The sequence below is a fragment of the Octopus bimaculoides genome, chromosome 2 (genome assembly GCF_001194135.2).
Source record: "Octopus bimaculoides isolate UCB-OBI-ISO-001 chromosome 2, ASM119413v2, whole genome shotgun sequence".
Taxonomy (NCBI): Eukaryota; Metazoa; Mollusca; class Cephalopoda; order Octopoda; family Octopodidae; genus Octopus; species Octopus bimaculoides.
The window spans coordinates 99,897,583-99,908,899 of NC_068982.1; the positions used below are offsets into that span (position 1 = coordinate 99,897,583).

At 35.5% G+C, this 11,317-nt stretch overlaps 1 long non-coding RNA gene across 2 annotated transcripts in view; it reads left to right on the top strand.

Annotated features, from left to right (window-relative positions):
• LOC128251592 (uncharacterized) overlaps positions 1 to 11,317 on the top strand; it is a 69,810-nt gene that overhangs the window by 714 nt on the left and 57,779 nt on the right. Inside the window, exon 2 of one of the 2 annotated variants that reach the window (XR_008267193.1) lies at positions 2,060 to 2,371. This is a non-coding gene — a long non-coding RNA (uncharacterized LOC128251592). Of the gene's footprint in view, positions 1 to 2,059; positions 2,746 to 11,317 lie in introns of those variants that run through there. The other variant, XR_008267192.1, reaches the window with a different exon arrangement.

An 11,317-nucleotide genomic window follows, 5' to 3' on the forward strand; every position in this document is an offset into this window, starting at 1 on the left:
TTACGGAGAATACGAATTTGCAAAAAAAAAATGGCAAAAATCGGCTTTTGAAATTACATCACCTAATTTCTTCATTTTTAACTAGGGTTTTAAGTTACAGTTCAGGTTTTAGGGTTAGGGAAAAAAAGTGAAAAATGAAGAAATGGGGGGTGGATTTCAAAATGCCGATTTTTGGCAATTTTCCGGAATCTCCGTACCCGAAAACGGGGGTTTTTGGCAAAAAAAAAAAAATTCGGGAGAAAATGGTGGGGACTTCCTATGATTTATTTATCATTATCATTTTGTTATTCTCATTATTTATCATATTGATATGATGTGGGTGTATATCAGACTCACAGAATATTGTTTGGCACTTGCCTGTGTGTAAGTGCTCTGTTAGGATTCTTCATGTAGCTAATGGGATAATCCGTTAGAAATCTAGACGAATGAAACAAAGGTGTGTGTGTGTCCATATGTATGTATGTATACGCGTGCGCGCAACAGCAACAATTTTCGATTATCAGAATAACACGGAGTATGAATTGGTGAAGTTTCGGCTTTCAATGAATTATATTTTCTGTATTGGGTCCTCTCTTTTCTCGTTCATATCATTATCATCACCATCGTCGTTTCAATGTCCACTTTTCCACTCCAGCATGGGTCGGATGGAATTTGTTTAGGCGCATTTTTCTCTGGCTGGATGCCCTTCATGTCACCAACCCTTGTTCCAAGTAAGATTATATTTCCCTATGACCAGACATGTTTTCATGCAAGAGTGGGAATGAAGAACAACACTTGCATAACAATAACACTTGCTTTACTGTCAAGGCAAGGAGACTGTAACACAGTCATGCGTGCGTATGGCTATGAGGTAAGAGGCTTGCTTCCCAACCACGTGTGGCACCTTAGGCAAGTGTCTTCTACAATAGGCTTGGGCTGAGCAAAGCCTTGTGAGTGGATTTGATAAATGGAAACTGGAAGAAGCCCCTTGAATATGTGTGTCTGTATTTGTCCCACCACCACCAACTCTTGACAACCGATGCTGGTGTGTTTACGTTTCCATAACTTAGTAGTTCAGCAAAAGAAACTAATAGAATAAGTACTAGGTTTAAAAAAATAAGTACTGAGGTTGATACGACTAAAAATTCTTCAAGGCAGTGCCGCAGCATGGCCACAGTCTAATGACTGAAACAAGTAAAAGATATATATACAACATGCTTCTTTCAGTTTCCCTCTACCAAATTCACTTACAAGAACCAAGGCAGCTATAGTAGACGACATGCTGGGATAGGCTGGATGATTTGACAGGATCCAAAGAGCCAGAGAATTGCTTTGAGCTCCAGTGTCTGCTTTGGCATGGTTTCTACAGCTGGATACATGTATGTAAGCATGTGTGGAGTGGCTGTGTGGTAAGTAGCTTGCTTACCAGCCACATGGTTCTGGGTTCAGTCACACTGCATGGCACCTTGGGCAAGTGTCTTCTACTATAGCCTCGGGCTGACCAAAGCCTTGTGAGTGGATTTGGTAGATGGAAACTGAAAGAAGCCTGTTGTGTATGTGTGTTTGTCCCCCACCAACATCACTTGACATGCGATGCTGGTGTGTTTACGTTCCCATAACTTAGCAGTTCGGCAAAAAGAGACCAATAGAATAAATACTAGGTTTACAAAGAATAAGTCCTGGGGTCGATTTGCTCGACTAAAAGGTGGTGCTCCAGCATGGCCACAGTCAAATGACTGAAACAAAAGAATATATGTATATATATATACTTCTAATAAAAGGATAATTCTTTTTATTATTTAATCAGTGGCCAGCATATTAAAATACCTTTTAAGGTGAAAATTATAAACAATTATAAATAAGGGCAAAAGAAAATATTTCTGTGCCAATATGCTGAAAAAATAGACTTTATATCATCTAACCACATACAATAATTGTATATACATATATATACATACAGGGTGGGTAGAAAGTCACTAAGCATTAGAAATTGCTGATAGAATTTTTAGTTTCATTGAAGTCGTGATGAAAACACTTTTTTTAACAGACAACACTAATTGTTTTATTTCTTATTTTCCAGATGGCCAGTTGCTTGACTGTTCAGGAGCAAGCTAAGATAGCAGTACACTATGAAGTGTGAAATTCCATTGTTTTGGTTCAGAAATGATGGCATACATGGAAAGGCAAGCATGCAACACTGCATCCGGAGACAATAAAAAGTTGTCACGCAAAGCTGACAACCATGGGCTCTGTGAATGATGCAAGAAGTAGCAGCTGTCCAACCACATCCCAATCAGCGGAGAATGTGGTAACAGTGCAGGAAATGTTTAATTGCAGCCTGCAAAAATCAACACGTCAAGCAGCTTGTGAAAGTGGACTAACAAGACACAAGGTATGTATGTTGTTACCTAAAGAATTGAATTTTCATTCTTGGAAACCCCATTATATGCAGGAACGAAAACCTGAAGACTGTGACCACAAAAGTCCAGAACTCTAAGAAGTCCAGATCTCACTCCATGTAATTTTTACCTGTGGAGGTGTACAAGACAAAACCTCACACACTGGAGGACTTAGAGATATGGATTCAGACAGGTTCTCAATGATATCCCTGACGGCATCCTTCAGAAGGTTGTTCATTCCATCCCTAGCCATTTGAGGAAACTGGTTGACACCACCAGTGCTTATGTTGAAATACGAAGATTTACTTCCATTTGTCCATGTAATAAAGAACATGTGTCATTTGTTTCAATAAATTTTTTAAAGGAATATGGATTTTATTACCAATTTTTAATGCCTACTTTTCACCCATCTTGTAGATAAATGTATAGACAGACAGATAGATAGATGACCAATCTCATTTAATTACTTGTATAGTCAATCAAACTGTACTGAGAGATGTCAGACCAAATGACTTGCATAGCTATATTATCATCAACTGTCCCAAGGGCAAAGAAGATGCTCTTGAAAAAAGCAAAAAAAAACAAAAAAAACTACAGAAGTAACAAATTGTTGAACCAAGTTATGATTGTAACATTAATCTTAGTACTGTATGGATTCACACTCAACCACAAAATATTCAGTCTGGGAACCCAAGTGAACAACTTGTGTTCCCAGACTGAATATGAGTGATCTATAGATCAACCAATCAGCGTGAAGCTCTGGTGTGATATGGCTTCTCGGACGGGCTGAAATTCGCCTCCTCTTTATCCTACTTAAACAGTTTGGTGCCTAACTCACAGGCAGACCACCTTGGGCACTTGAAAGGACCACCATGGCATTCAGGCAGACCACCTCAGGCACTCAAGCAGACCACCTTGGGCACTCGGTAGGTAGCCAATTCGTCAACAGATGACTTACAGACAGGACAATTGTGTGGTATGGTGCAAAGTCTTGTTGCCAGACATAGGGTCTTCCAGCAGCTACCCTCTTGACTCAGGGCAGCACAACCTCCTCCAGGCACTTGATTTAGGCCTCTGTGTTGAGTCTGAGGCTATGTCTGTCAACGAATTGTCTGCATATGGGGCACTCAGGCAGACCACCTCAAGCAAGAAACAACTTCATACACTCACACACAGTATACCACAGCTAGCCTTCCAGAAGACACAGTGGAGTTCTCTCCTCTCAGCTGGTGGTTATTGTATCTGCATCTTTCTTTTCTAGGTAGCCAACACAAATCATGTCCATAAATAAATATTTTAAAAGTTCATGAATTTTCTTCCTTTATTATGCACACAGCCAGCCAGATTACACGATAGTGGTCTTCAACAATTCAATACACACCAACAAGCAACCACCCACATGACAGTAAAATGATCAATCAACCACATGACAGTAAAATTGATTAAGAAGAGGATCCATTTAGTTGAGATGCAATTTAGAATTTTCTCAATTCAGTGTACTACTGGAGCTCTCTTTATTGTGAAACAGCAATGGAGAAGTTTCAAGCCAAAAGTAATTCTCTCTATCTTGCATTTGTTGAAATGGAGAAAGCTTTGAGAAGGTACACTGATCTATAGGCTAGTTGTCTCTTAGAAAACTAGGAGTTCATGAATGATTGTGGACATGGCAGTGCAAGCCACATACAAAGATCCAGTTAGCAAAATGAGGATTGGTAATGAATTCAGTGAGGAATTGGGAGTGCATGTAGGTGAACACCAAGCACATTTTTCAACCCCTTCCTATTTATTATTGTTCTCTAGGTCAAAACAGGAATTTTCAGATTGGCTGCCCATGGGGACTCTTCTATGATAATGACTAAGCTCTAATAGGGAAGACTGGAAGCTTTAGAGAAATAATCCCAGACATAGACACAAAACCTAGAACGAAAAGGCTCCAGAGTACACTTAGCAAAGACTAAGGTTTTAGTAAACAGGGAAGAAGGCAGGACTCTGATACCATCAAAGAAATGGCCATGCTCAATATTCAGAAAAGTAGTGGGTAAAAGTTACTGATGGTGTATCCAATGTGATCTGACGAACAAGAAGTGTTGTGGAATCAAGACAGGCTAATAGTAAATATAAACTTTACCTATGATAAGTATATAGGAGTAGTTAGCCCTCAAAGCACCAGTTAATAAATTCCTTGCAATGCTCAGAAGTAAATGATAGCTACTGTTATCTAGGCAACCTAAACAACCAGCAGTGAGGCAGGAGTGGTAAGCATAGTAGCCAGAATTAGAATAAGGTGGGAAAAGAGAAGTTATTTCCTTTGCTGATAACAAAGTGATTCTGTGTCTGAGCAAAGGATAAGTTATACAATGCATGAATATGAACAGCAATGCTATATGGTATTGAGACTTGGACATTGGATGCAAGCATATACATCTGTTAGAAATGAATCAAGCATGATCCGTTGAATGAGTAATTTTAGTGTGCATGAGCAAGGCACAAATGTACTGAAAGGGAAACTGGATTATGAATGGAATAAATTGTAATTTACAAGAATGACAGCGATACTGATATGGACATGTGTGTAGATTATGACAAATGACTGAAGAAGTGCCAGGAGATTCATGCAGAAGAAAGCACTGGAAGAGGAAGACTAAGGAAATGTTAAGAGCTGAACCTCACAAAGGAACACAACGAACAGTAGGATGCTGTGTTGGAGAGGATCCTTCCAATTCATGCAAGCAAAGAAAAGTAGATGTAAAAATGATAATGATGATAGTATAACTCTTTGATATGTTCTTATGCTGACTCCCTGAATTGATAATCAAAATTCTAGCCCTTGTCCTTTATTCATTAAATGTAAAAGTACCCAGTATGTTCTTTACTGTACTTTAAAATTTATTGAGAGCTGGAACATTTTTCCTTAACACAAAATCCTCCTCTTTGCTCTGAGTTTATATTGTCATTTCATTAATACTAGATTTGATTTTCTGGGTGAAGATTAGTAGGATTGATATCTAATAGATACACTTCTCTAATATTTGAGTTAACAAGAGAATCACAACCTGCTGGAAATAACTGCCAAATCTTCCTCATTACACCTTGACGTTTTCAAAAAAGAAAATGTGGGTAATATTACATTACATGATGTCATGACATAATACCACATTCACTAATCCTGAAAAAATGATGGGATGATCATGAATGGAATGTCTCTGCTCAGTCAGGATTGTGCAGGAGATAAACAACCAGCCAGTAAATGTCTGGTTATAGAAAATCAAGAAATTAGTTTTATTGCATGAGTGTCTCAACATAAATATTTATCTTTATGATTGATTGTTGAACAAAATACTTCATAGTTTTTAGCTGTGGCCTTTCATGTTTTCAGCTTAAATCCTATTGAGGTCAACTTCGTCTTTAATTGTTCCATAGTCTATAAAATAAAGTACTAGCCAAATGAATACTGAAGCAATTTATATTCCTAAAATGCATCCTAATTATGAATGGAATTATAAAAGACAAATAGCATCCAACTATTTGTCATCGGTATTAATAGTTTCTGTCAGCTTTCCAATTACTAAAAGAAGTTGAACAGATTGACTATACAGCTTCCACAGCTAACTATAATCAAGTCCTGATTATTTTTCATTCATCTTTAATTTTGATCACTGTCGTTATTTTACTCAAAAAATTTCAATACTTTTTTCAACTTTGTACTCAGCTACCAAGGGTCTCATTTTTTTTTATTTTATAAAAACTTAGTAGGCTTCATCCATTCCAGATTAGCTTTTAAATTAGATTCTTCTCTTTTTATGACTTTCTCAATGGCATTAATAATATAAATGTTCACATTAACTTCAGCTATAAATTTGAAACTTGGTTACACCCAATTCATTGACCAATTAGCTATTGCTCTACTGCCAAGTTAGTTGCTAAATATTTATAAACTTCCATATTCTAAGTTAAAAACATTTTTTTAAAAATTCTAAATCGTGTGCCCCAAATTCAGGTCTTAATTTACCCAAGCTTTAAAGCTTCTCCTTTTCTTCAAACATCTGTCCTGAATCACGCAGACATGTTCCATTATAAAAAAAATGTTAGGCTTCTGTTCTCATCACAACTTGAAGTAATTATTAAAAGCCATATAGTGTCTAATGTAATTTATTTAAAAATCAAGCTGCTAATTAACAATTGTTGGTATTCTTTGTGCTAATTTTTGTCATAAACTCCAAATCTAAATGGAGTACATTTATATGTTTGACAGTTATTGAATGTCCTATCTGTTGGGGTTGAGTAGCAAACAATTTATTTTGGAAACAAGTGAGATAATTGTGAAGGTAGAAACATTAGTTTATTGCAGTAAAATGTTCACAGTGCTTCATGTGACAAAAAAGTGGTAAGCACATTGCAGCATAATCAGTGATTACCCAGTAAGTGATAGACATACATGGTTTGAGTCCCTGCAGTGGACCTGTTGTTATTTTTCTCTCCCAAATTAGTGTGTATGTCTTTTACTATAGCCTGAAGCTGACTGAGTAATACCATGTGATTGAAATTAACAGACAGGAACTGTATGAAAGGCCCTTGTGTGTACATGTATGTGTATGTGGGTGCAAGAGAGTGAGAGAGAGTGTGTATATGTGCATGTGTAGGTTGTGTGTATATATGTGTGTATGTGTGTATGAGTTTAATCTTCATATGTCCTCACATAGACATCATTTGTGTGATAGTAATGGTGACTTGATAAATGTATCAGCCAAATCTCCAGCAAATGCTTAAACGTCTTTAAAATGAAACCTCATTCCAGGTTCTGATTCCTAAAACAGTATATCCACAATATTTATAAGCTCATCCCCTCCTAGAATGTTGATCATATCGTGAAGTCTCCTGCAAAGTAAACAACCAAAGATCTTATATCTACATAGATTGAAGATTGAAGATATCAATTACTTTTACACATACTGTTAGTTGCTTCTGTGCTATATGTCTTCAACATAGTTGACCAGAGATATGCTGAACAAAACCATTTCCTTATTAAAAATACTCACCCTTACAGTAATCTCTGCTTCCTCTAATGATACTACAATATAATTTCCCCTTCAAATTTGTTGACTTTGTTGCACTTCTCATCAATCCTACCTTTGGCACCCTCATCACCCTCGATACTCCGCTTTTTGTTTCAACTCAACACTGTACATAAAATACAATACCTCATTATAACCTATGTCTGTTCCTGCAACACTTGTTCCTACAGATTTTTCAAGTTCTGTGTAAATTGTACCAAACTCACTTGACTATAGCTGATCTGAAAGGACACAACAATACAAAAACGCAACAACTATAGACACACTCCCAATTCTATGTTTTAATTGATGTACTAAAAAAAAAAACTTTCAACTAGAACTATAAATGCATGAGAAGAAAAAAAATGGTTAAAATGAAAAATAGTAAATTAAATTTTCCTCATTTGCTTTCAAACAAAAGCTTTTTGATAAAACCAATTGCATATTACTATCCTGCTTTTATATGTCTCAGTAAATTTCTAATTAATGTTTTAAAAATCAATTAGTTAACCCTTTCATTACCATATTTCTGTTGAGATACACTGTTTTTGTTTCAATTAATTTTGAAAATAATGAAGTATTTAGGAAAGTATATTTGTCATTATATATCTGATGTTTGGAACAAAGATTAACATGAAATCTTAATGGTAGATTTTAATTTAGATCACTTTAAAACCAGAAGTTGGTATCATGGAACCAAGGATGATCTCAAGCAAGTTTCCTCATTTTAAGGTTGATTTTTAAAAAATATATATATGTATTATAAATTAGTCTGTGGAGAAAGGGAAATGCCTGAACACTTTTTGCAAGATCTCTCAAATTGATTAGATTGATGTGGTTGACATTCAGTTTACACAACTGTACTGCATTGTTGTCTGTAAGAGAAACATAGAGGAAGGGAATTCCATAGAGTTACAATTCTGGTAAAGGAGAGAGGTTCAGGAAAACGATTTCATACAGTTATTAGAAGAGATGGGAGAAAGGATGGAGACTGTATGCAAACAAATAGTTCAGAGGCTGTTGTAGTAGCAACATTTAATTAGCAATGTAAACCCACCCATTCACAACAGTATAGTATATCTAGAGTGTGCTGTAACTTCATTATTCTGAAGAATATTTAATTAGATATAAATTGAGATTATAGTTGACTTATTTTCAGGATCTTCCTTCTGCATCATCACCATTTTATTGACCATTTTTTCATGTCAGCATGAGTTAGATGGATATGCCACTTCTCTTTATCCTGTGTCATTTGTGAAGCCCAACACTTTCAGATCTGATCTCTCTACATATTTCCATAGTGACCTTCTGTGTAAGGTACTCATATCATCCACTATTGGCATATAACATTTGCATCCATAGTCCATATAATTGCATTCATAGTCTATTCACATTCCATCTCCATTCTGATAAGCACATTTTTTTTTAAGCACACTTTTTTAACCTTGAGAAAAGAAAACCGTTGGAAAACAGTTTATAGCAGAGACTCCAGCAAAGAAGATCTGAAGAAGAAATTGTAATTCCGAAATATCATCGGAATATAGATAACCAAATTACAACAGGTATATAGTCCATTGTTTGTTCTATAGTGCATTGTCGTACTATTCTAAACTTTTTATTTGATAATTTTATTATGGTCCTAAATGAATTAGAATCACTGACAATGTGTTGCTAATCCACAGATTTCCAAATGGCACCAGTACCAAAGTAAATTCATTGCATTTTATTTAGATGGGTTTCTTATTTCAATCATCACTCAACTTTGTCTTTGAGTCTTCTGGGATTTATTGAATAAAGTATCAAACAAATATTGGTTTCAAATTTTGGCACAAAGCCAGCAATTTTGGGAGAGGGACCATGTTGGCTCGATTGACCCCAGTGCTCAACTGGTACTTATTTCATTGACCCCGAAAGGATGAAAGACTAAGTTGACCCTGGTAGATTTGAACTCAAAATGTAAGAATGGATGAAATGCCACTAAGCATTTTGCCCAGCATGCTCACTGCTTTACAGTATCAATTAAAAATTAGTGTCAATATAATTGGCTGTTCCTTCTCCTCCTCAGATTTGTGCTCCTATACCTAAGTTAGATATCATTATTTTAATTCATTTAAATATTCCATGTATGCAAAAATGCAAAACACTAAAATCTAACCTCCATGTTGAAAATATTTATTATTAACATCGTTATTGAAACTATTATTATTTATCTAGGAACAGTTAATGTGTTAGTGTCATGAAGGGACAATATGAATGAGAAGAGTTTGTTATGACTCCCAAATCACTTTCAGAAGAGAGACATGAGTAGCAGAGGATTACAAAAGGGATTGTGTAGCTACAAAACACTCAACTACTTGTGACTCTGCTGCTCTGCTCTCGTATCACTTGAATTTTAATTTCTGCTGTACAGGTTAATAAGTTGGGATGGGGTTGGGTTCTGTGTCACAATCAAAGTCACAGTCAATTCTTGTAGTAGGATATGAACTTATAAGTTGATAGTTTGAAATCTTACTTACAAAGCCATTGTGTTTATTTAAATCACTTTTCATTGAGTGCTGTTACGTGGTGCGTTTATACAGTTTTATAAACTTACCTAATGTTGATATTTGTTTGAAATGTCCTTCTGTATCTCCTTTCATTGACTCAAAACTTCAGATCAAGGAATGTCATATGAGAACTGCACTTCACTTACCTTTATGTACATTCTGATTGAAAATGAGATTAAAAAAAAAACACACTAAATGTATTATATTGAAAAAAAAAACTGACAGGAGACCAAATTAATGGTGTTTGATTTATTTTAAAACTGCACATGCAACAGAAGACTGATTTCATTGGTCATCAACTAGAAACCTTTTACATAGAGTGTTTACAGTGATATAACAAACTTTTATCCTTTGTGTACACAATACTTGAATGAAGTAGGTCAGTTCAGTGAAAAATAACTAACATATTGAAGAATACTTTAGAATTATAAAAAAAAAAAGGACAAGAAATTTAGGACACCTTTCCTAATACAACAGGACATTACTAACAAGCTGAATCATAACTTGTAAGTTACTCAACTATAAAAACAATTCATATTCTGAATCCAAACCCTACCAAGATCACTCCCTTTACTTTCCCTTTATCTGTGGTGAATAAAATACTCATCAAGTCCTGGGAGTTGATTCAAAACTCATATCAAGCATCCTAAAATATGAATGGAATTAAAATAGAAGCTTGATCCAATCCACCATTAGATTTCCATATTGTCATTGTTGCTCATAGAACTAAATATCTAACGTTTATTTGCTTTGCAACCTTCACAAACATCCATATACTATATTTTTCATGACTACAACTTTATGTTGATGGAAATATTCATCATTCAGTAGCCTCTTCATACAACAATAAATATACTCTCTCACTTTTGACTTGTGTGACATGTGACCATCCACAGTTACACCCAACTAGTTATGGCCATGCATAAAATAAATTCAAATATTCTTTTACACTGCATAGAAATTTTCTATCCACAATACAAAAGTTAGTACCTTTGTAAGGGACGACCGTGCGAACTCAAAAAGGAGAAATGGTGACGAATGGTAAAACAGAGGACTCCTTTTATTTAAACGCGTCACACGGTCGAACACACAGTAATATATATCGAAGATGATATACTAATATGTTATGCGACGATAACATAGATGACCAGCAATGAAAGACCACAACCGTATTAGATGAATAACAGAGATATTTATTGTAGCGTTAAAGATGTATGTCTGTGTGAGAGTGTGAATGCGACATAAAAGAACATAATCAAAGACAGGCCGTCATACAAAGAAAAGTGTGTATGTGAGTGATACATGTGTGAGTTATTACAGCAGATGGAAAGAGAGTCAATAT